We start from the raw sequence: 23,444 nt of genomic DNA, 5'->3' as shown, positions 1-23,444 counted from the left end.
TTATTTCCCGCTGTTGCCACTGAAAACAATATCCAGTCATTACGATTTGATCATTTGTTTCCCACAAGTGCCACCATGTTTATTTTATCCCACACCTGCCTGGAAGGAAGGAGGCCTTTTGTTTGGTTCTGCTGTTCCTGTCTCCCGGTGAGGGCTAACCCTAAACAAAGTCTAGTGTTGAAAGAGGGAGGCAAAACACAGGTTCAAGTGTAAGCATGCACAGATGCTGGAGTTTAAAAAAAACAAACATTTCTTCCTTCTTGCTGAGACGCATCTAAAGTCCTCACATCAGAAGAGCCAGAGAGAGATCCTAAGGCTAAAACCACAGGACATTGAGGTAGGTGTCTCCCACGTGGTTTTGGGTTGGGTCTCTGTGGCAGACACTTGGTCCCTCATGGCCTTTCTGCCCGCACTTTGTCAGTGGACACCTTACAGTGTTTCCTCTGGGAATCAGGGCTTCCCAAGGATTGCTACTATGGAGATAAAGAAACACCAGTTGCCACGGAATTGACCTGGTGACCCCAGGTATATCAGAGTAGAACTGACCTCTACAGGGTTTTTGATGGCTGATTTTTTGGAAGTAGATCACGAGGCCTTTCTTCCAAGGAACCACTGGGTGGACTCAAACCACTGACCTTTGGGTTGGCAGTGGAGTATGCTAACTATTTGAACCACCAGGAACTCCAGAGATAAAGGACGGCATGCCTATTCAATTTCATTTAATTATTTTTTGTCTTAAATAATGCCTTGATCCACCCATGGTATGTATCAAAAAATAAGCATATGAGTAAACTTTTCATAATTTCCTTTAACTACTTAACTACTTGGGAAAAATGTTAGTTGCTCTAAAATGAAGGAAAAAGGAGATCAATACAGAAATTGGCAGTGCCTTTCCTATTTCTTTTTTATTTCATTGCTGTGGTGACAATTCAGTTGACACCAAAGGCTGGGCTATCTCCATGTTGCCACTAAATTACCTGAGGGAAGAAAATTGTACCAAATTAGTCTCACTCAAATTTCTTCTGTTTTTGGCACTTGGCTAACAGCAGCAGTTTGTCACCCTTGCCCCTTGTCCTGCCCCCTCTCCCTGCCACTGTTTAGTGTTGTGAGGGTGAATGTATTTACCAGTATCAGAAATCAGAGACAGAGTGCGTATCTGTGCCTGTATGTGGAACCAGCTGAGGGGGTGACGGTGTTGTTTGCTATCTTTGTTTCATTTGTCCTATTTGGCAGGCTCCCATCCAGTAGTTTTGTATGCTTTCTGCCAAACTCATGTTGGCCAACCTCGGAAAACTTGTGGACCTTAAAAACCATTTTCCTCATAATTTCTTGATTTAGTTTCTATCCATGTACATAAATAAATACTTCTAATTTTATCCAGGAAGTGCTTGATTTCCTTCAGCCTGTACCCTTTAAATGTATTATATACTTTGTTTCCCAGAAAGAAAGGCCATCATCTTTTCTAAGAAAACTTTATAAGGAGAGATTAATATGGTTAAGTAGAAAAAAATTATAAAAAGAACAGGAAGCCCTCTGTGGGGAAATGCGATAATTGTATATCATTTTTGGCACTTGATAAATTTCTGAAAAAAAAAAGTTGTATGTAAACTGTATTAGGTAATGCTTCTAATGTGCTGGCAGGCTCTTGTCTATAAACATCCTATATAAATTGGTTTCAATAAAATATTATAACTACTTCGAAGTGTTCTGTTTTGGCAAAGTGTGTGTATATGAATGCCTGTGGTTTTTAATATGAAGATTCTTACAGGGGATAGAGTAAATAACTTTTGTGGTTTGTAGCATGACTTGGTATGCCTTTCATTCTTTTATTTACCAAATAGCTATTATATATCTAGGGCCTGCCTACCACATACCAGGTGCACTCAATGCCTCTTGTTCTCTCTCCCTAGTGTGCCTTATCTATTTCAGTTTGAAATTTGAGAAAACTGAAATAATGGAGACAGCATTCCATTTCTATTCAGTTATACTTAAAAATTAATTTTACGTGTGGCACAGTGGTGAAAAGCTCAGGCTGCTAACAGAAAGGTTGGCAGTTCAAATCCACCGGCTGCTCCTTGGAGACCATATGGGGGCAGTTCTACTCATTCCTAAAGGCTCGCTGTCAGAATCAACTTATGACGGAGTCCTCGGAACAGAACCCCATCATAAGCTGGGGACTACATAGTTTCTGGAAGCATAGCCAGCAGAATGCTGATAGTGATTGCTGCATAAGTCTTAAACATGGCATAATAAATTCATATATAAAAAAGTGAAGTAAGACAAACTTAACATGATAAACTCTGGGGAAGTGAATAGGGAGGTGTTTGTCAGCAAACTTTTGCTTTCCACTTTTCACACATTTGTATTGTTTAAAAATTTTTATACTAAATATGAAAAGCAGATAGAAACAATTAAAACATTTCAAAAACCAAAACATATTACACACATTTTATTATTTTCTAAAGTACGTCTCTATAATAAAATATGAGAGAAAGACTAATTTAAGCAAATGTGAAGGCAAAGATTTGCCAGAAAACAACCCGTGAGGAAATTAAACTGTCCGGACCACAGGGAACAGACCCAGTGCGCTTAGCGGCTTCCCCAGCTGTGATTTCTGTGATTACAACACTGGGTAACACAAGTGTGTTTGACCAGCAACCCAGTGAATACGTGCTCTTGTTTCCCACTGTTGTGGAATTTGCCGATTCTCACTTTTGGCCTTACAGAGGACTTTGCAAGCTTTGAGCATGAAAAGTGACATTTATGCCTCCCGTTGGAATTTCCATGTACCCAGGACCTCACCAGGCCAGAAGATGAATCATAGCTTCTGAGAATTATGGGAGCCATTTTGGAGATAGCCGCCAAGTAACTAATACTATTAAAAATAGCTCTGACTTCCTGAAAAATGAATTGCTTATTTTAAGAAGACAAGAGTGGCTTGAATCTGTTCTGCTTGCGTTTTTCATCTCCTGGGCATAGTGCCAGTGGATCCAAGAAAGCCCTACTTGTCAGATGGGAGGACCATCTGCACTGGTGATGCTGTGAGAGAGCTGGCATCTCTGGTCAGGGCGAACTGAGGTGAAGCCTGAATTGGCCTGTATGGAATTCCTCCTAGGAGTGGGGTCTTTCGGCCATGCCTGCGTTTCCCTCTTGCTTCCTGGTCCTGAGAGGGTAGTGCAAGTGCAGGAAGAAAGGGTTAACAGCATCAGTCTGCACTTACTTTTGATTTAATGAGAATTCAAAGACGTTAAGCTTCACTAATATTTAATATGGAAACCCTGGTGGTGTAGTGGTTAAGTGCTATGGCTGCTAACCAAAGGGTCGGCAGTTTGAATCTGCCAGGCGCTCTTTGGAAACTCTATGGGGCAGTTCTACTTTTTCCTACAGGGTCGCTATGAGTTGGAATCGACTCGATGGCACTGTGTTTGTTTTTTTTTTTAATATCTAATATTAATATCTAATATGGGAGCCTGGTGGCGCAGTGGTGAAGAGCTACGGCTGCTAACCAAAATGTCTGCAGTTTGAATCCACCAGGCACTCCTTGGAAACTCTATGGGGCAGTTCAACTCTGCCCTGTAGGGTCACTATGAGTCGGAATCCACTGGACTGCAACAGGTAATATCTAATATGCAGATGGGTACCACTTCGGGACTGGTCTGAGTCAGGCAACTGCCCCTTACCTAGGAGTTCACATCACACAGGGGTTAAAGGTGGCCACCTCCCCTGTTTGTTTATATATTCTCTTGTGGTCTACTGAAGTGAACCTATTCTAGCTTAAGTAATCCTGCAAATATTATCTTACAAAATAGAATCTTTGTATTATTTTGCAATGAGATGCGGGAATGAGCATGAAAATAATTTGTGTCTTTTAGAGGTTCACAAGTTACCTCAGGGCAAATAAGTTGGAGTTGAGAAACTTGCTTAATGATGAGCTATACATTTTTTTTATTTACCAAAAGACAAGTGTTCTGCATTTGGAGAGTATTTTATGGTGACATCATTGTCGGTAGCATGCTGACAACCCAGAAGATGTTTTTGAAAGCAAAACAAAACATACGCATACAAAGTGGAGGTGAGAAATTAATCATAAGAAAGGAGATACATTTCAGAAGCAACTCATGTTATAGAGAGCAGTTGCAAAATGGATGTTTGAAAATATTTTTGTTTATATTATATATTTTCCAAAAATTTTGGGTCTTTCCTCAAAAAACCTCATTATCTGTGATGATACCAGACCCAGTTAGATGTACCTGCTTCTATTCTCTCTGACAGCATTCCACTCCGGGGCCCTGCTCCATGGACAGCTGTAACAGCAGCCCACCCCTCATTTCTGACACACCTGCTGTCGCTCTACCCAGGGCAGGTGCCAGCTACAGATGGCCCCGCCCAGCTCCGTGGGAGTCACAGCAGCGCCCAAGTCCAACCCAGTGGCTCCCCAAAAGCAACGGCCTCCCCAATGTCTGCCATAGCCAGGGAACATAACCCAGAAGGCGAGGAGTTAAAATTGTTCAGTTTGTCTTTATCTCATTCTTTTAAATTTTCCTTTTTTTTGATCAATTGTATATACCAAAAAACCAAACCCATTGCCATTGAGTCCACTCCGACTCACCATGGCCCTATAGGACAAAGTACAACTGCCCCATAGGGTTTCCAAAGAGTGGCTGGTGGATTTGAACTGCCCAACCTTTTGGTTAGCAGCCACACCTCTTAACCACTACACTACCAGGGCTCCTTTCTATTAGTAGTGGAAACTTAACCACTCAAACAGTTAACATACTTGGCTGCTAAGTTAAGGGTTGCCTAGTGCCGTCGATTCCGACTCATAGCGACCGTATAGGACAGAGTAGAACTGCCCCATGGAGTTTCCAAGGAGTGCCTGGAGGATTTGAACTGCCGACTGTTTGGTTAGCAGCTGTAGCACTTAACCACTACGCCACCAGGGTTTCCTAACTTAAGGGTAGGCAGTTTGAATCCACCTAGGGGTGCCTCAAAAGAAAGGCCTGGAGATCTACTTCCAAAAAAATCAGCTATAGAAAACCCTGTGGAGCACAGTTTTACTTTGACACACATGGGGTTGCCATGAGTCAGAATCCATTCAGTAGCAACTGGCTCACTGGCAATTAATCTAACAAAATTCTCATTTTTTGATAACTACTTTGATGTTGTTTATTTTTTTCAATATCCTGCATCTAATTTTATTACAAAAAATATTATCTCCCTTGTTTTTTGTCTCTGATGTCCTATGCTTAGGCGGCCTGTGGTTAATCTAGCTCCAAGTTGTCACTTTAAAAAGTAAGCAAAAATTGTTGGGCACCAGTCATGATGTCATGCACCATAGCTTCTTGTTTCTCCTTTCCTGCTTGCTGGCTTCACTCTAAATTTCTGTTCATTCATTAGTGATGCTATATTTCTTACTGTCAAGGTTTTTTCACCCATGCACACTCCTATTTATTGCCATGGATACTCATCGAGTTGGATTCAATGATGACAAATTCCTTGACACTGAGAAGATTAATGATGCAATAATTTTCATGACAAGACAAATATGACGTTAAATTGATTGTACCAATTGTTTCTTTGAGAACTGGTGGAGCATCTTGTTATGTTCCACAATGGAATGTGTAGCTTGGGTGATTACGTTGAGATCGTCTACTCCTGTTATTTTTATAGCCATTGGTACATTAATATTGTCTCTTCGTTTCCTTTAATATTGTTTCTAAGATGCAAACTATAAATGGTTTTCCTAGATTACTATAACCAGTGATTAATGAATGAATTATTAATAAGAATGAGTCACAATGGATATATCTAATGAGTGGACACTCTTGGCTTCCAGAACTACTCAAAGGCTCAACCTAATGTTTCTCTGAACTATATGAGTGCAATACATTATTCCTCATTGGGAAAACGTGCTATGCAATAGTTTTCATTATGTAAGACTTTGGTAGAAAACACATTTTGGTTTTGGATCAAAAAAGGTAAAGCATGGTAAGGAAAAGGCGGCCTAGAGGAGAAAAATAGAAATGTGTATTTGTGTCTAAGTAATCTAGGGAGAAGGAGCCCTGGTAGTGCAGTGGTTGAGCCCATGGTTCAAACCCACCTCCTGCTCTGTAGGAGAAAGATGTGCAGTTTGCTTCCATAAAGATTTACAGCCTTGGAAACCCTGTGGGGCAGTTCTACTCTGTCCTATAGGGTCTCTGTGAGTCAGAATTGACTTGGCGGCAGTGGGTTAATCTATGAAGATGGCCGAGTTTTGAATAAAAACTCTCTCTCTAAGAGGATCCCACTCATGCAGAAGTGACCTGGGAACAGCATTGGATTTGGAGACAGAAAACACAGTTCTTTGATCTGATCCTGACTTTAGCTACCTTGGTCAGTTCACTGACCTCCTGAGCTCCACTTCTTCTCTGGTGGGGCTAATAATGTCAAATTACCAACCATGTGGCTGGTACTGACCTAAGCAGTGTACATATACAGGCATACCTTAGAGATATTGTGGGTTCGGTTCCAGACCACTGCAGTAAAGCAAATATCGCAATAAATCGAGTCACACAAATATTTTGGTTTCCCCATGCATATAAAAGTTGTGTTTACACTATACTGTAGCCTATTAAGTGTGCAATAGCCATATGTCTAAAAAAAAGTATATAAAACCCACCCATTGCCAAAAAAAGTATACACCTTAATTAAAAAATACTTTATTGTTAAAAAATGCTAACCATCATCTGAGCCTTCAGTGAGTCTTAATCTTTTTGCTGGTGGAGGGTCTTGCCTTAATGTTGATGGCTGTTGATTCATCAGGGTGGTAGTTGATGAAGATTGGGGTGGCTGTGACAATTTCGTAAATTAAGACAAGAATGGAGTTTGCTGCGTTGATTGATTCTTCCTTTCACCAAAGATTTATCTGTAGCATGTGATGCTGTTTGATAGTATTTTACCCACAATAGAACTTCTTTCAAAATTGGAGTCAATCCTCTCAAACCCTGCAGCTGCTTTATCAACTAAGTTTATATAATATTCTAAATCCTTTGTTGTCATTTCAACAATGTTCACAGCATCTTCACCAGAAGTAGTTTCCATCTCAAGGAACTATTTTCTTTGCTCATCCATAAAAAGCAACTCCTCATCCGTTAAAATTTTATCATAAGATTGTAGTCACATCTTCAGGCTCTACTTCTAATTCTAGTTGTCTTGCTATTTCCATCACATCTGCAATTATTTCCTCCTCTGAAGTCTTGTACCCTCAAAGTCATCCCTGAGGGTTGGAATCAACCTCTTCCAAGCTCTTATTACTGTTGACATTTTGACCTCCTTCCATGAATCATGAATGTTCTTAATGGCATCTAGAATGGTGAATCCTTTCCAGAAGGTTTTCTATTTACTTTGCCCAGATCCATCAGAGGAATCACTATCTATGGCATCTACAGCCTTATGAAATGTATTTCTTCAATAATAAGACTTGAAAGTCGAAATTACTCCTAAATTCATGGGCTTCAGAACTAATGTTGTGTTAGCAGGCATGAAAACAACATTGTTGTTGCTGTTGTTAGGTGCCGCCGAGTCGATTCCGACTAATAGCGACCCTAGACCAACAGAACGAAACACTGCCTGGTCCTGCGCCATCCTTATAGTTGTTATGTTTGAGCTCATTGTTGCAGCCACTGTGTCAATCCATCTCGTTGAGGGTCTTCCTCTTTTCCGCTGACCCTGTACCCTGCCAAGCATGATGTCCCTCTCCAGGGGCTGATCCCTCCTGACAACACGTCCAAAGTATGTAAGACGCAGTCTCGCCATCCTTGCTTCTAAGGAGCATTCTGGTTGTACTTCTTCTAAGACACATTTGTTCATTCTTTTGGCAGTCCATGGTATATTCGATATTCTTCACCAACGCCACAATTCAAAGGCATCAACTCTTCTTCGGTCTTCCTTAGTCATTGTCCAGCTTTCACATGCATATGATGTGATTGAAAATACCATGGCTTGGGTCAGGCGCACCTTAGTCTTTAGGGTAACAACTTTGCTCTTCAACACTTTGAAGAGGTCCTTTGCAGCAGATTTGCCCAATGCAATGCGTCTTTTCGTTTCTTGACTGCTGCTTCCATGGCTGTCGATTGTGGATCCAAGTCAAATCAAACCCTAGACAACTTCAGTCTTTTCTCCATTTATCATGATGTTCCTCATTGGTCCAGTTGTGAGGATTTTTGTTTTCTTTATGTTGAGGTGTAATCCATACTGAAGGCTGTGGTCTGTGATCTTCATCAGTAAGTGCTTCAAGTCCTCTTCACTTTCAGCAAGCAAGGTTGTGTCATCTGCATAACACAGGTTGTTAATGAGTCTTCCTTCAATCCTGATGCCCCGTTCTTCTTCATATAGTCCAGCTTCTCAGATTATTTGTTCAGCATACAGATTAAATACGTATGGTGAAAGAATACAACCCTGATGCACACCTTTCCTGACTTTAAACCTATCAGTATCCCTTTGTTCTGTCCGAGCAACTGCCTCTTGATCTATGTAAAGGTTCCTAACGAGCACAATTAAGTGTTCTGGAATTCCCATTCTTCGCAGTGTTATCCATAGTTCGTTATGATTCACACAGTCGAATGCCTTTGCATGGTCAATAAAACACAGGCAAACATCCTTCTGGTATTCTCTGGTTTCAGCCAGGATCCATCTGACATCAGCACGTCCCCACCTGAAACCGGCCTGAATTTCTGGCAGCTCCCTGTCGATATACTGCTGCAGCAGTTTTTGAATGATCATCAGCAAAATTTTGTTTGCATGTGATATTAATGATATTGTTCTATAATTTCCAGATTAGGTTGGATCACTTTTCTTGGGAATAGGCATAAATATGGATCTCTTCCAGATCCAGTCAGTTGGCTAGGAAGCTGTCTTCCATATTTCTTGGCATAGATGAGTGAGCACCTCCAGCACTGCATCTGTTTGTTGAAACATCTCAGTTGATATTCCAACAATTCCTGGACCCTTGTCTTTCGCCAATGCCTTCAGAGCAGCTTGGACTTCTTCCTTCAGTACCATCGGTTCCTAATCATAATCCACCTCTTGAAATGGTTGAATATCGACTTAATTCTTTTTGGTATAATGACTCTGTGTATTCCTTCCATTTTCTTTTGATGCTTCCTGCGTCGTTTAATATTTTCCCCATGGAATTCTTCACGATTGCAACTCGAGGCTTGAATTTTTTCTTCAGTTCTTTCAGCTTGAGAAACGCCGAGCGTGTTCTTCCCTTTTGGTTTTCCATCTCCAGCTCTTAGCACGTGTCATTATAATACTTTACTTTGTCTTCTCTAGAGGCCCTTTGAAATCTTCTGTTCAGTTCTTTTACTTCACAAATTCTTCCTTTTGCTTTAGCTGCTCGACACTCAAGAGCAAGTTTCAGAGTCTCCTCTGACATCCATCTTGATCTTTTCTTTCTTTCCTGTCTTTTCAATGACCTCTTGCTTTCTTCATGGATGATGTCCTTGATGTCATTCCACAACTCGTGTGGTCTTTGGTCACTAGTGTTCAATGCGTCAAATCTATTCTTGAGATGGTCTCTAAATTCAGGTGGGATATACTCAAGGTCATATTTTTGCTCTCATGGACTTGCTCTGATTTCCTTCACTTACAGCTTGAACTTGCATATGAGCAATTGATGGTCTGTTCCACAGTCGGCCCCTGGCCTTGTTCTGACTGGTGATATTGAGCTTTTCCATCGTCTCTTTCCACAGATGTAGTCAATTTGATTTCTGTGTGTTCCATCTGGCGAGGTCCACGTGTATAACCCACCCAGTGTCGTCGAGTCGATTCTGACTTGGACTAGTCACCGTTTTTGTTGGTGAAAGAAAGTATTTGCAATGAAGAAGTCATTGGTCTTGCGAAATTCTATCATTCGATCTCTGGCATTGTTTCTATCACCAAGGCCTTATTTTCCAACTACTGATCCTTCTTCCTTGTTTCCAACTTTCGCATTCCAATCGCCAGTAATTATCAATGCATCTCGATTGCGTGTTTGATCAATTTCAGACTGCAGCAGCTGATAAAAATCTTCTATTTCTTCATCTTTGGAGCTAGTGGTTGGTGCGTAAATTTGGATAACGGTCGTATTAACTGGTCTTCCTTGTAGGCGTATGGATATTATCCTATTACTGACAGCGTTGTACTTCAGGATAGATCTTGAAATGTTCTTTTTGACAATGAATGCAACAGCATTCCTCTCCGAGTTGTCATTCCCGGCATGGTAGACTATGTGACCTTCTGATTCAAAATGGCCAATACCAGTCCATTTCAGCTCACTAATGCCTAGGATATTGATGTTTATGCGTTCCGTTTCATTTTTGACCATTTCCAGTTTTCCTAGATTCGTGCTTTGTACATTCCAGGTTCCGATTATTAATGGATGTTTGCAGCTGTTTCTTCTCATTTTGAGTCATGCCACATCAGCAAATGAAGGTCCCGAAAGCTTTACTCCATCCACGTCATTAAGGCTGACTCTACTTTGAGGAGGCAGCTCTTCCCCAGTCATCTTTTGAGTGCCTTCCAACCTAGGGGGCTCATCTTCGAACACTGTATCAGACGATGTTCTGTTGCTACCCAGAAGGTTTTCAATGGCTAATGCTTTTCAGAAGTAGACTTCCGGGTCCTTCTTCCTAGTCTGTCTTAGTCTGGAAGCTCAGCTGAAATCTGTCCTCCATGGGTGACCCTGCTGGTATCTGAATACTGGTGGCATAGCTTCCAGCATCATAGCAACACGCAAGCCCCCACAGTATGACAAACTGACAGACACGTGAGGGAACACATTATCTCCTTGTATCTCCATCAGGAAACCCTCATGGCGTAGTGGTTAAGTGCTATGGCTGCTAACCAAAGAGTTCCTGTTCGAATCTGCCAGGCGCTCCTTAGAAACTCTATGGGGCATTTCTACTCTGTCCTATAGGGTCGCTATTAGTCAGAATGACTTGACGGCACTGGGTTTGGTTTTTTTTTTTTAATATCTCCATCAGAGCTCTTGGGTGACCAGGTACATTGCCAATGAGTGGTAATATTTTGAAAGGAATTTTTTTTCCTAAGAAGTAGGTCTCAACAGTGGGATTAAAATACTCAGTAAACCATGTTGTAAACAGATGTGCTGTCATGCAGGCTTTGTTGTTCCATTTACAGAGCACAGGGCGAGTAGATTCAGCATAATTCCTAAGATCCCTGGATTTTGGGAATGGTAAATGAGCATTGACTTCAACTTAAAGTCACCAGCTGCGTTAGCCCCTAACGAGAGGATCAGCCTCTCCTTTAAAGCTTTGAAGCCAGGCATTGACTTCTCTCTAGATACTATAATAATAGATGACAACTTCTTCCAATATAAGGCTGTTTGGTCTACATTGAAAATGTGTTGTATAGTATAGCCACCTTCATCAATTATCTTAGCTAGATCTTCCGGATAACTTGCTGCGGCTTCTACATAAGCACCGCCTGCCTCACCTTGCACTTTTATGTTATGGAGATGGCTTCTTCCCTTAAACTTCATAAACCAACCTCTGCTAGCTTCAAACTTTTCTTCTGCAGCTTCCTCACCTATCTCAGCTTTCACAGAATCGAAGAGAGTTAGGGCCTTGCTGCGGATTAAGTTTGCCTTAGGAGAATGTTGTGACTGGTTTGATCTTCTAACCAGGCTGCTAAATCTTTCTCCATATCAGCAACAAGGCTGTTTTGCTTTCTTATCATTTGTGTGTTCACTGGAGTAGCACTTTTAATTTCCTCCAAGAACTTTTCCTTTGCATTCACAACGTGACTAACTGTTTGGCACAAGAGGACTAGCTTTTGGTCTATCTCAGCTTTTTACATGACTTTCTCACTAAGCTGAATCATTTCTAGCTTTTGATTTAAAGTGAGAGATGTGCAACTCTTGCTTTCACTTGAACACTTAGAGGCCATTATAGGGATATCAATTGGCCTAATTTCAATATTGAGGCCCGAGAAGAGGGAGAGCGACAGGGGAACCACTGGTCAGTGCGGCAATCAGAACGCACACATTTATCGATTAAGTTCACTATCATCTTATATGGGTTTGTGGTGCCCCAAAACAATTATAATAGTAACATCAAAGATCACTGATCACAGATCACCATAATGGGTATAATAACAATGAAAAAGTCTGAAATATTTCGAGAATTACCACAAAGAGACAAGAAATGAGCACATGCTGTTGGAAAAATGGCGCCAATAGACTTCCTCAACACAGGGGTGTCACAAATTTTCAATTAGTAAAAAAAGTAATTTTCTGTGAAGTACAATAAAATGAGGTATGCTTGTACCACCTCATTTAATCCTGACAATGACCAGATGAGACAGAAACACCTATTTTAAGCGTCTTGAGTTTACTGATGAATAAGCTGAGGCATTGGCAAGTTAAATAACCAAAAACCAAACCAAACCCAGTGCCAATGAGTCTTTTCTGACTCATAGCGACCCTATATGACAGAGTAGAACTGCCCCATAGAGTTTCCAAGGAGCGCCTGGCAGATTTGAACTGCTGGCCCTTTGGTTAGCAGCTGTAGCACTTAACCACTCTACCACCAGGGTTTCCAAGTTAAATAAGGTACCTGAAAAAAAAAAAAAAGTCCCTGAGATCACACAGTAGATAACTGGAAGAGGCAGGATTTGAACCTGAGCAGTTGGATCCCAGACCCTAATTATAATCAGTGTCCTATATATTTTTCTATTAAAATAAAGTGTTTTCAAATATTTTATCTTTCTCCTATGTCTCCTGTATTTAAAGATTTCCTTACCTTCCCTCCAAAACTCAAACACCACGTTGTTATAGACTTGACTCTGGCTAGTGGAGACCCCATGCATGTCAGAGTAGAACTCTGCTTCATAGGGTTTCAATGGCTAGTATGTTTGGAAGTAGATCACTAGGCCTTCCTTCTGAGGTACCTCTGGGTGGACGTGAATCTCTAACCTTTCCATTACAGCCAGGCACATTAACTGTTCCCACAATGGTGAAGGAGAGCAAAAAAGAGTGAAGAAGTAAAGGCAGGGAAACTGAGGAGTCTTATTCATTCAAAGAACCCTATCAAGATTTCTGTACCTTCATCTCTCAGTCCTTCTACATAATCCCGTTTAGGCAATTTTTGGAACTCTTTGGTGAGAAAATAGAAGTTGATATTTTCAAGTAGGAAAACAATGTTAGAGCACCATACCCGTGAATAAACTTAAGAAAAGGAAAAAAAAAAAAGATGGAAAGAAAAAGAGAGACAGAAGAAGAAGGAGGAAGAGGAGAATAAGAAGGTGGCAGGAAGAAAAGAAAACTCCTTGGGCATTTGCTGAGGTTTAGGAAGGCTATTAAGGAGCAGAGGGTTTGTTTAGTTTACATTTGTAGGCACTCAATAAATACTTGTCAAAAAATGGACACCTCTAAAAATCAAATTTTCCCATTCAATAATATATATTTTTTCTCAAGATTGACATATACCTTTGACAGGTGTGTAATTTTCGTAATTCTTTTGATTATTTGAAAGCTTTGCATTTGTCATATTCAAATCTGCCCAAATTTCAGCTCCCCCCGCCCCCAAAATATGAAATTAGAGTTGTAAATGTTTCCAGTCTTGGAATTGTATCCTCTCACTCCTTGGCTAAATGTGACCTTTCTTTGCGTAGGACTTAGCCATCTCTCATTGCTTTCTTGGGAGGCTAAAAATGCAAAGATGAAAACACTTCTAAGGCTAGTTTTCTTGACCTGGGGAGTGAGGTGGAAAAGTCAAGACTATAGAAAAGCTGAGGCATTTTCCAAATGTTTCATCTGTCTTAAGAAGTAAACATATGAGAACATGTTTGTAGAAAATAGTAATATTATTAAATGTGATAAACCACGATAAGCATGATGGAGTCATGGATTTCCGGTGCATGGAGATGTAAAAACGAAGAGGCTATTCTCTAAAAGAGCTTATATCAACTATGAGCTCTGTTTGATCTCTCTGGGAGATCCATCTCTTGAAACTTTTGGTTAGGATACAACCTAATTCTGTGTCTGGGAACTTCCACTTGTCTCCCAGCCATGCTTCGCTTCCTGCTGCCTCATGCTGGGTTCTGTTCCCATTTTACTTTTCCTCACTTGTCTTGATTTCTTTTCAGCTTCATTAACCCCCAGAGTTTTAAACACTTATTTCTACAGCTTACCTATTTTAAATCAACTTCCTACATGCACTCTTGGCCATCTTCAATCCATTTTTCACCCTGCCTTCCATGTCACAATGTTGGAATGCTAACTTGAGCACATTACTCCCCTTATTAATGGTTCCCATTGCATCTGGGATAAATGCATTATTGTTACCGTGGAATACAATGAACTGGGCCCTGGAGCAAGCTGTTTCCTTTGCCTGGAATGTTCTCCCCCTTCCTCCCACTTTCTCCTGGAATTCCCACTCAGCGTGGTACTCACCAACCCAAGAAGGCTTTCTCTGTCTCCCCGGGCTGGGCCAGGTTCAGTCCCCTTGCAAAAGGTTTCAGAACCCATTAAATTATACACTTTGCAACAAGCTGTTGAATGTCTTCTACCAGAAGGTATAGTCCGTAGGGAAGGCCTATTTCTGACCTGTTCACTACTGTGTTTAATACATGGGCACTCAATCCATATTTGAGGAATGTTTGGATAAAACAACTTAATATTTACAAAAAGTGGCTATATTCATTCCTATTTAATCCACTCAAACTTACAATATAGACATATTCATTTTATAAATAATAGAATTGGCATTCAAGAAAGTTAGATGTTGTTTTAAAAAATGACAGAACTGGGACTAGAATTTGTATATTTTAAATTCAAGCCCAATATCTTTTCCACTATTTCACAGTGCCAATCCCCAACGTTTAAGATTTATCAGTTACTCAAATGTATTGTATACATTTTTCCAACAGAAGCTTTTGTGAGTGGCCAGGGATTTTATTACCCATATTATTAGATTATACACCATGATTTCAGCAAAGTGTGTACTTTATCTATGCAAGCATTATCTATTTTATTCAGAATTGCATGCATGGTTTATACTTGCATGAGTAAATACACATTATATATTGGAGATACAGTTTATACATGTACAAAAATATCTTAAACATCCTGTGTATATCCAAAAGATTAACAGTTAGCTTCCAGACCTTTTTAAGTATGCTCAGTGTGGCAGAGGGCCCCTTTTTTACAAGGTAAAAAATGATCGTCTGAGTATGTTTAGACATGCTAGAGGAGGAAGGAGCATCAGAGCCCTTGCCCCAGCTGGGAGGGTTCACGGAGAGGACAGTGGAGCAGCCACCTCATCATAGATCCCTCCATGGACATAGCAGTAACTGAGAATTATCAAAAGTGAAAAGCAGATTGTTGGACTCTTACATTTACAAATAAATTAGTATTTGAGGAAGACTCATGTTTGAGGATGAATTAGATATTTGTTCCAAAAGGAACAACATACACCAAGGCAAACTCAAAACCCAAAAAGTGAGTCATCGTCTAAGTAATAATTCCAGAACAATTGGACTTTCAGGGTAAAGTAATATTAAAGACCTCTTTAAAGTGTTGAAATCAAAGATGTCACTTTGAGAACTAAGGTGTGCCTGACCCAAGCCATGGTGTTTTCAATCATCTCATATGCATTTGAAAGCTGGACAATGCATAAAGAAGACTGAAGAAGATTTGATGGATTTAAATTATCATGTTGGTAAAGAAAATTGAATATACCATGGACTGCCATAAGAATGAACAAATCTGTCTTGGAAGAAAGACAGCCAGAAATGAGGATGGCAAGACTTTTTCTAATGTATGTTGGACACATTATCAGGAGGGACTAGTTCATGGAGAAGGATATCATGCTTGGGAAAGCAGACGGTCATCAACAAAGAGATAGACTGACACAGTGGATGCAACAATGGGCTCAAACGTAGCAACGATTGTGAGGATGGTGCAGGACCAGGCAGTGCTTTGTTCTGTTGTGCATAGGAGCACTATGAGTTTGAACTGGCTCGAAGGCACCTAACAACAACAACAATATTAAATCATTTTGATATCTATTTGAGGACCTAGTTCTGTGCCAGATAGCATGGGTGAAGTGTGAGTTATTAAAGGCACTTCCCACTCAAGGTTTTGATAAAGAATTTCACTAATTTTGCATTTTATTACAAGTGCTTGAACTCAGAAAACACTTTCTCATGCTGGAAAAAAAAAATGCTTATTCTTTATAATGTAAATCTTACCCACTCCAGATTTTGAAATATCCCTTATTTCAGATATTACAGAGTATTCAGACCATGGTATCCAAGTTGCAAAATATAAAAATGAACAACCGATAACTCATCAAAATTGCTGTACTTACTGTGCATTTAAATATAACCTCAAAATTGATAGTGTCATGATCAGCTTTCTGGTAGCTGGAGATGGTATTAAAAAATTCTTAATACAAGAACTTTTGAACAAAAAAGTACTATTCCTTTCCAATGTAAATATTCTTTAGGGTATCCTTGGTATATCTAAGAACGTTCTCCTGCTTGGTCTTTTAAAAGTCTCCAGATTCTGCTACAATTATGGGGGGTGTGGCCTTCAGCTGTTACTGCACGTAACCTGCAGGTTGGGGTAACAATCAGTTCTGAGATGCTCCCTCTTGGTCTTTGTGAGAGCAGCTCATCAAACAGGCAGCCAATGCCTCAATGACAAGCACATGCTTCCTCTTGTATAACTGTTTATGGATGTGCTTTAAAAATATTCAAAGCCAAATCTGGGAGAATTTGAGAAAAAAAAAAAAGGAATAACAATGGGTTATAACCAAAATAAAATAAGAATCTATGAGTTCAAACTGATATAAATAAATAATTTGATGTGCTTTTAAATAAAATATCTCACTAACTCCTGTTCTCAGGAACTGTATCTACCACTTCGCAGTGCTCACAATCATTGCCCACACTTGCTTAGTACCCATTCCAGCCTCTCTCTGTACTATAGAGGTGGAAAAGGGGACTCTGTATTGGCCAGACAACCTTGTAGCTGCTTATCAGAGGCTCTGTCACACATGGCACCCTAGCTGCAAGGACACTGGGCAAATGCAGAGTCTCCTTTTCTAGCCTCTATAATATGGAGAAAGGTCAGAATGGGTATTATATATACTGACTTACAATATTTGCAACAACAGGCAAAACACCTAGAAGAGTGACTGGAGGGTAATAAGCTCTCCATAATTTCTAAAAATATATATATATATATACTATTTTTCCTATTTGTCTGACTTGACCTGTTCCACTGCTACATGCTTCCTATTATCATCAAGGGCCCAAAGACAAAAGGTAGGTTTTTTGTTGTTGTTGTTTGCTTGTGTTGTTTTTAAACAGTAACTATATGAAGAGATGCACAGAAGGGCAGGCAGGAAAGTTGAATCTATAGAGTGTGTATACGAGACCACACACTATACTGGATGTGTTCATATACTGCCTCTTTTAAAATAGGTGAAATGAAATTTTCAGCACCTCACTGGGTTCTTTTGGCTAGACCCAGTTAAGAAAATGCTTAAGACAGAGCTTACTAAAAGAACATAGAGAGTGGTGGAAGTAAGTCTTTCTGTGGCAGCTCCTTGTCTGACTGCTCCTCACAGGGTTAATCTCCAGCTCTCACCTGATTGCAATACTGACATACTCAAGGTCACGGCGAATAATGAAAAGTTGAAATCCAGTCTGCCTCAGAATGGTACTCTGGGTGTGACCTCACAGGGGGTTCAGCTACTCAGCTCTGGCTAAGTAAAGATTACACCTAAGCCTTAATTCAATTTTTGATCGCTAAATGTGAACACAGCAGGAGCAGAAAGTAAATTCATACCATGTATGCTGCAAAGAGCTGGGCCTTGGTTGTTGACTGCTGTTGGAGTACCATCTATTAGCTGTACTTTACCTAGGCCGGAGCTACCCAAATGGTGGGTCAGGAATAGGGACAGTTGTGCTGAGGCTTCGGGACTGTCAAGTGGGCCCTGGGGCAGCTGGAGCCCCTAGAACCAGCTGCCCCAGCCAGGGACAGCCTTGCTGGCTCACCCCAGTGTGTCAAATGAAATATTCCGTGTGGTACCTGATGTGGGAGTATTTGGGAAGCATGCCTATAAATACTTATCTCTTGCTGATTTTTCTCCCCTGCTGAATCAGTTCCACAAAGTCTGCAACCCAGACTTAGACCTCGATTCTTTGAGGGTGTCGAAGAGATCTCAGACCTGGTAAATTCCTGTGGAGGAACAGGCTTGGGAGAAGAGAGTGAGAGAGAAGTGTTACTTCGTTGTTGCTAGCTGTGTTGAGTCAACATCTAACTCACAGCAACCCCACCACAATGGAGCAAAATGCTGCCAGGTCCTGTGCCATCCCCGAGATCAATGGGGACCAGATCGTTGTGACCCGTAGGGGTTTTCCTTGGCTGATTTTTTGGAGTAGGTGACCAGGCCTTTCTTCCTAGTCTGTCTTAGTCTGGAAGTTCCGCTGAAACCTGCTGAACATTATAGGGACACACAAACCCCCGCTGACAGACAGGCAGTGGCTGCGAATGAGCTGCATTGGCTGGGAATGGAACCCAGTCTCCTGCATGGAAGATGTGCTACCTCATACCACACTTAAGATATCTACCCGTTTGGCTAAAGATTGATTAACCCAGAGGAGATGTTTTCTTTTATGATTGCTGAAATCTTTTGTAACATATGCTCCAGGGGAGGAAGTCTATTCTCTAATCATTTTGCTCTAAAATGTACTATCATGCTCCTGTTCGTGCTGCCTTTAATTCTAATTAATTTTACGTTGCTGAGGCTCACCCAGGAATGATTTTTGACTTGATGGTTTCTGGGGTAAAGTGAGTCATGAGTGACCCTACGTTAGGCTTTTGGGCACCTAAGTTCTAGTTGGAGCCACAGGCAAGTTATTTAACTGATCAGTGCTTCAGTTTCCTCACCTGTAATATGTGTTGGACTACTGACCACAATACTTATTTCCAGTTCTAAAATTCCATGAACCAGGATAAAAGCTTAAGAACTTTGTTCATGTGCTAAAACTTTGGACTGAAGAATGGTTTTAAAAATGGCACTAGAACCTTTAATTGAATTTATTATTTTATATTGAATTGGGGCAAATAATAATCCAGGAGGAAATGGTGGCTGTCTGCTTACTCCAAGTGAAGTAATCATTATAAAAAGCATTAATATTTTCCTGTGATTTCCTTCTTGAACAATTGCAAGAAATTAAGGGTTCATTTTAATCATTCAGCACCATGTTTATCACATTATTCATTTTGTATTTAGCATCTAAATTAAGTGAATGCCTTATCACAGGTAAATGCATTTGTTTTACATCTTGTATGACATACTGTGGCATTAGCATTTATAAAATATAAATAGCAATGACATTCGTGTTCATTTTCTTGAGCTCAGAAAGGAGGTAGAGAGAATGAAGTGGAATTCCAATGTACAGCCCTGCCGGGTTGCCTGCCTGCAGCAGTACCACCTGCAAAACTGAGGGCCCTCTTTCCTCACTGCAAGGCTTAAGGCAGAGTTTAATCAGGTCAGCGAGGGCTTATCAATATCTGTGAAGACAGCATTAGCAGAAGTAAGCCAGGCCCTCTCCTCTCGTTGGCCAACCTAAAGTAGCACTGTGCGAGGGGCCACAGGAGCCTGTTCCACCTGCATGACCAGAGGGAGAGCTTGTTGTTAGTTAGTTGCTGTTGAGTTGGCTCCAATGATGCGTGTGTATCTTTTAAGTCCCTGCTTATCATTCCCATGATGGTCTACTTCTGGGCCCTCACAAAAAGCCACTGTGTACTTACTTTGAGGTGAAAAGGGGCCCACTTCTTTTTCTGACAAGCATTTTTTGGGCATCGATTACGTACTGAGCCCACAAAGGTAAGTAAGGTAGGACTCCCTGCTGGAGACCCTCACAGTCAAGTCACACAGAGAGTGGTGGGGGTGTGGCTACAGATGGGAATTAAGGCAAGAGTACAGCAATCCTTCAGGTTATTGGGACATTATCATGTATAAAAATGGGGAGCCAGTGAAAGATTAAGCAATGAAACCAGTTGCCATTGAGCTGACTTGTTTCATGGCGGCCCCATGTGTGTCAGAGTCGAACTGTGTAGATCTCCAGGCCTTTCTTCTTAGGCACTTCTGGGTGGCCTTGAACTTCCAACATTTCAGTTAGCACCCGAGCGTGTTAACCGCTTGCATCACCCAGGGACTTCTAAAACAATGGAGTGACATGGTAAAGGGAGATAACTAGGAATGTCAGGCTCAGAGGGCATCAACTTCTGTGTACTGCAGACTTGTCTGTTTCTGTGTTCCAGGAGTGGAAAGAAGGCTGACTGGGGGTGAGAAAGGTGTGGAAGAGTAATTTATTACAAAGGCACCAAATTATAACAATGACACAAAAGGAAATAGGACAGGGGGTGGCAGCTACTGCTTTGTGCTGTCAGTGTAAATCGAGGTGACGGATTAAGCTGGTGGTCTGCTTTATGTCCAGCTCCGAAGGTGCACAGAGTTTAGGCAGCTGCAGATTCCAAACATCAATTTGAGTAAATCTGAAAAGCAAACATATGTAAGAGATATCACAAACCAATAGCTCTGTCCCTTCAGGGCTGGAACTAGGGTACTCTATGGAGAATCCCAGGGGTTCATCTTTTGAAATCATTTGGGGTGCCCTTCCATAGTTTGGTACAATTCATCAGCCTCCACAGTGGAGAAAGACTGCCTGGTCTCTCATGGGACTGAAATGGCAAGTCTCTGGGTGACAGAGTGTAACTTCACTGTTAGGAGAAGTGAGGGAAGGAGAAGAGACACAAGGATTGTAAAAGAGACTGGTCCCTCCCCAGATACGGAGGAGACAGAAGGGTCCCCTAGGCTCCTAGTTTCTTCTTTATTTTTCCTGGTGCAGCAACTTTGCAAGTGTTATCTTCAAGGTTTATTCTCGTCAGGCAGCATTTGGTTACTTTGGACATAGGTATGCTTAGATAACTAGAAAGCTAGAAAGAAAAGGCATTTTACAGGAAAACAGAGGTTGTGATTTTCCTCAGAGAATGCTGTAGTTAGGAGACAGGGCTAGAATCCAAATCTGACTGCCATTTTCATCCAATTTTGTTGTTGTTAGGTGTCTTCAAGTCAGTTCCAACTCATAGCAACCGCATGTACAACAGAATGAGACAGTGTCTGGTCCTGCGCCATCCTCACAATCGTTGTTAGGCTTGAACCCATTGGTGCAGCCACTGTTGAGGGTCTTCCTCTCTTTCACTGACCCTCTACTTTACCAAGCATGATGTCCTTCTTCAGGGACTAGTCCCTCCTGATAACGTGTTCAAAGTACGTGAGATAAAGCCTCACAAATTTTTTTTTTTTTTTTATCCCCATAGTGTCTTGACCCTTTTATACCAGAAAAAAGAATCATACCTGAAATTCGGCATTGTGCTCCTGCAACCACTAGCCACTGTCCCCACCCCAAGGGTGAAGGGAAGCAGTGGGGAATTGAAAAGAGTTAAGACAAGGAAAGTTGAGAGAGTAAGCAAGCAAGAAAACACCAAAGAAAGTAGCTAGACTGGCTTTCTCTGAGTCCAGTGCTCTCTATAGGTATGCCCCTTACTAAATCTGATAATCATACCCGAGGTACCCAGTCTCCTTTCTGGCCTCCTACTTCAATCTGACGTTTAAACATTTTCATGGACTAGAATCCAGTCAGTGCAATTCTTGGGGAAGAATGTTACTCCAGGAATATTACTCCAAGCCCAAACATGGCTGTCTGACTCCCCTGGGTAGTGGTGGGACCCAGCACGTGAGACCACAGTGAAGATTACGTGAAATAATGCACGCCAGTGCTTAGGATAGTGGTTGCCACGTGGGCAGCATTTGCTAATTAATATTATTCTGTGGTTTGTAGTAGTATTATTTTTTTACTTAGAAAATAGATTGCAATTGATCCTTTATGTAAAAAAAAAAAAATTTTTTTTTTTTTTAATGTAGAGACTCCTTATTTAAAAAATAAAGTCTTTATGGTTGTTATAGAAATTTAAGAAAATGTAGATAACAAAAGGAATAAAATCAGCCGTAATCGTGCACCCAATGATAGTCATTGTAACATTTTGGTATCAAAGTCTCAAAAGTCTTTCTGTTATGTATGCCTTTAGAAAACAGTATGTATTGCTTTACAATTTGTCTTTTTCAGCTAACTCATTCACTCATTCAACAATTATTTATTTAGCAATTACCATGAGTCAGGTTTTCTAGACAAAAACAGCAGCAAATAGGAAGGCCCTGAGACAGACACTTGTGTTGTGAATATCTTGCCCTGTCTCCATGCACTCCCCTGTCTGGATGTAGCATAATTTATTTAACTTATAGGGAACATCCAAGTCAGTCCTGGTTTTCCTTGTCACAAACAATATGGCAATGAAATTCTTGTTTACAAATTCTCGGACACGTCAATTTTTCACGACTGTTTTCTTAGTGCCTGGCAGAATGTCTGGCAGATGGTTAGAGCTCCCTAAATGTTTGTTGAATTAGTAAATAAATCTATCATTATTACCTTAAGGTAATACTAGAAGTGGAATTACTAATTCAAGTAAGAGTTAACACTTACAGAGAAGATTGAAGCCTAGTCCTGTTCTAAACGGTTTATAAATATTAATTAGCTTAATCTTCACAAAACCCCTTTGAACTAGATAAAATTAGGATATCTCCTGTCTGAGTCAGGAAACAGAGGCAGAGATGACTAAGTAACTTGCTCAAGGTCACACAGCTAGTACGTGGCAGAGTGGGCTTCCAATCCAGACCATTTGATTTTGGAATCTGTGCTCTTAACACTTAGATTGGGTTTTAAGACCTGGATTCTCCTCACCAGGACTTCCATGTGGTGTAACTCTAGAGGGTCAGAATGCTTTCACTCCCCTCAAGTCCAATGGGCTCCTTCTGTCCTGTGGCTCTACATTTCCAGGACCTCGGATTCCTCCGATAAATTCTCTGCAGCACCTGCCACTCACAGGGAGGAAAGTGAGGAGGCCGGGCCGGGCCTGGAGTCTGTGTACAACTTCTCAACCACACCCCCTTGCGTGATCTGAGACGTAGGCTATGCCTACCTATTGCAACTGAAACTGGGAAATGAAGATTAGCTGAGTCCAGGTAACACGGGAGGAGTTTTATATAAAAGTTAGTAGTCTTGGCCATGGTCTACTCTTCCAATCACCAAATACTCCTTTTCCTTTTACACATGGAGGAAAATTAACCTCTTCCCTAGGGGGACAGCCCAAAGACTGTCCACACCCTGAAATTCAGGATCTCTGGGCGATGAGCACTTCTCTCTATCAGAACCCTCTGCAGCCCCTTGTGATCCAGCAACCTATGAATTCACAAGGAAGTTATCTGCCCCTCCCCATACCCGACATACAATGGTATATCAGGGACAGAAAAACACAATAAAACTCC

The 23,444-nt window shown here is 41.0% G+C and overlaps 1 long non-coding RNA gene across 1 annotated transcript in view; it reads left to right on the top strand.

Moving 5' to 3' along the window:
* The first annotated feature begins 213 nt into the window (after window positions 1-213).
* LOC126066902 (uncharacterized) overlaps window positions 214-23,444 on the top strand; it is a 45,091-nt gene continuing 21,860 nt past the window's right edge. Inside the window, exon 1 of the long non-coding RNA XR_007515283.1 lies at window positions 214-337. This is a non-coding gene — a long non-coding RNA (uncharacterized LOC126066902). The remainder of the gene's footprint in view (window positions 338-23,444) is intronic.

Source organism: Elephas maximus, chromosome 24, assembly GCF_024166365.1.
Source record: "Elephas maximus indicus isolate mEleMax1 chromosome 24, mEleMax1 primary haplotype, whole genome shotgun sequence".
NCBI classification, from domain to species: domain Eukaryota; kingdom Metazoa; phylum Chordata; class Mammalia; order Proboscidea; family Elephantidae; genus Elephas; species Elephas maximus.
This window is presented reverse-complemented; position numbering and strand designations above follow the sequence as displayed.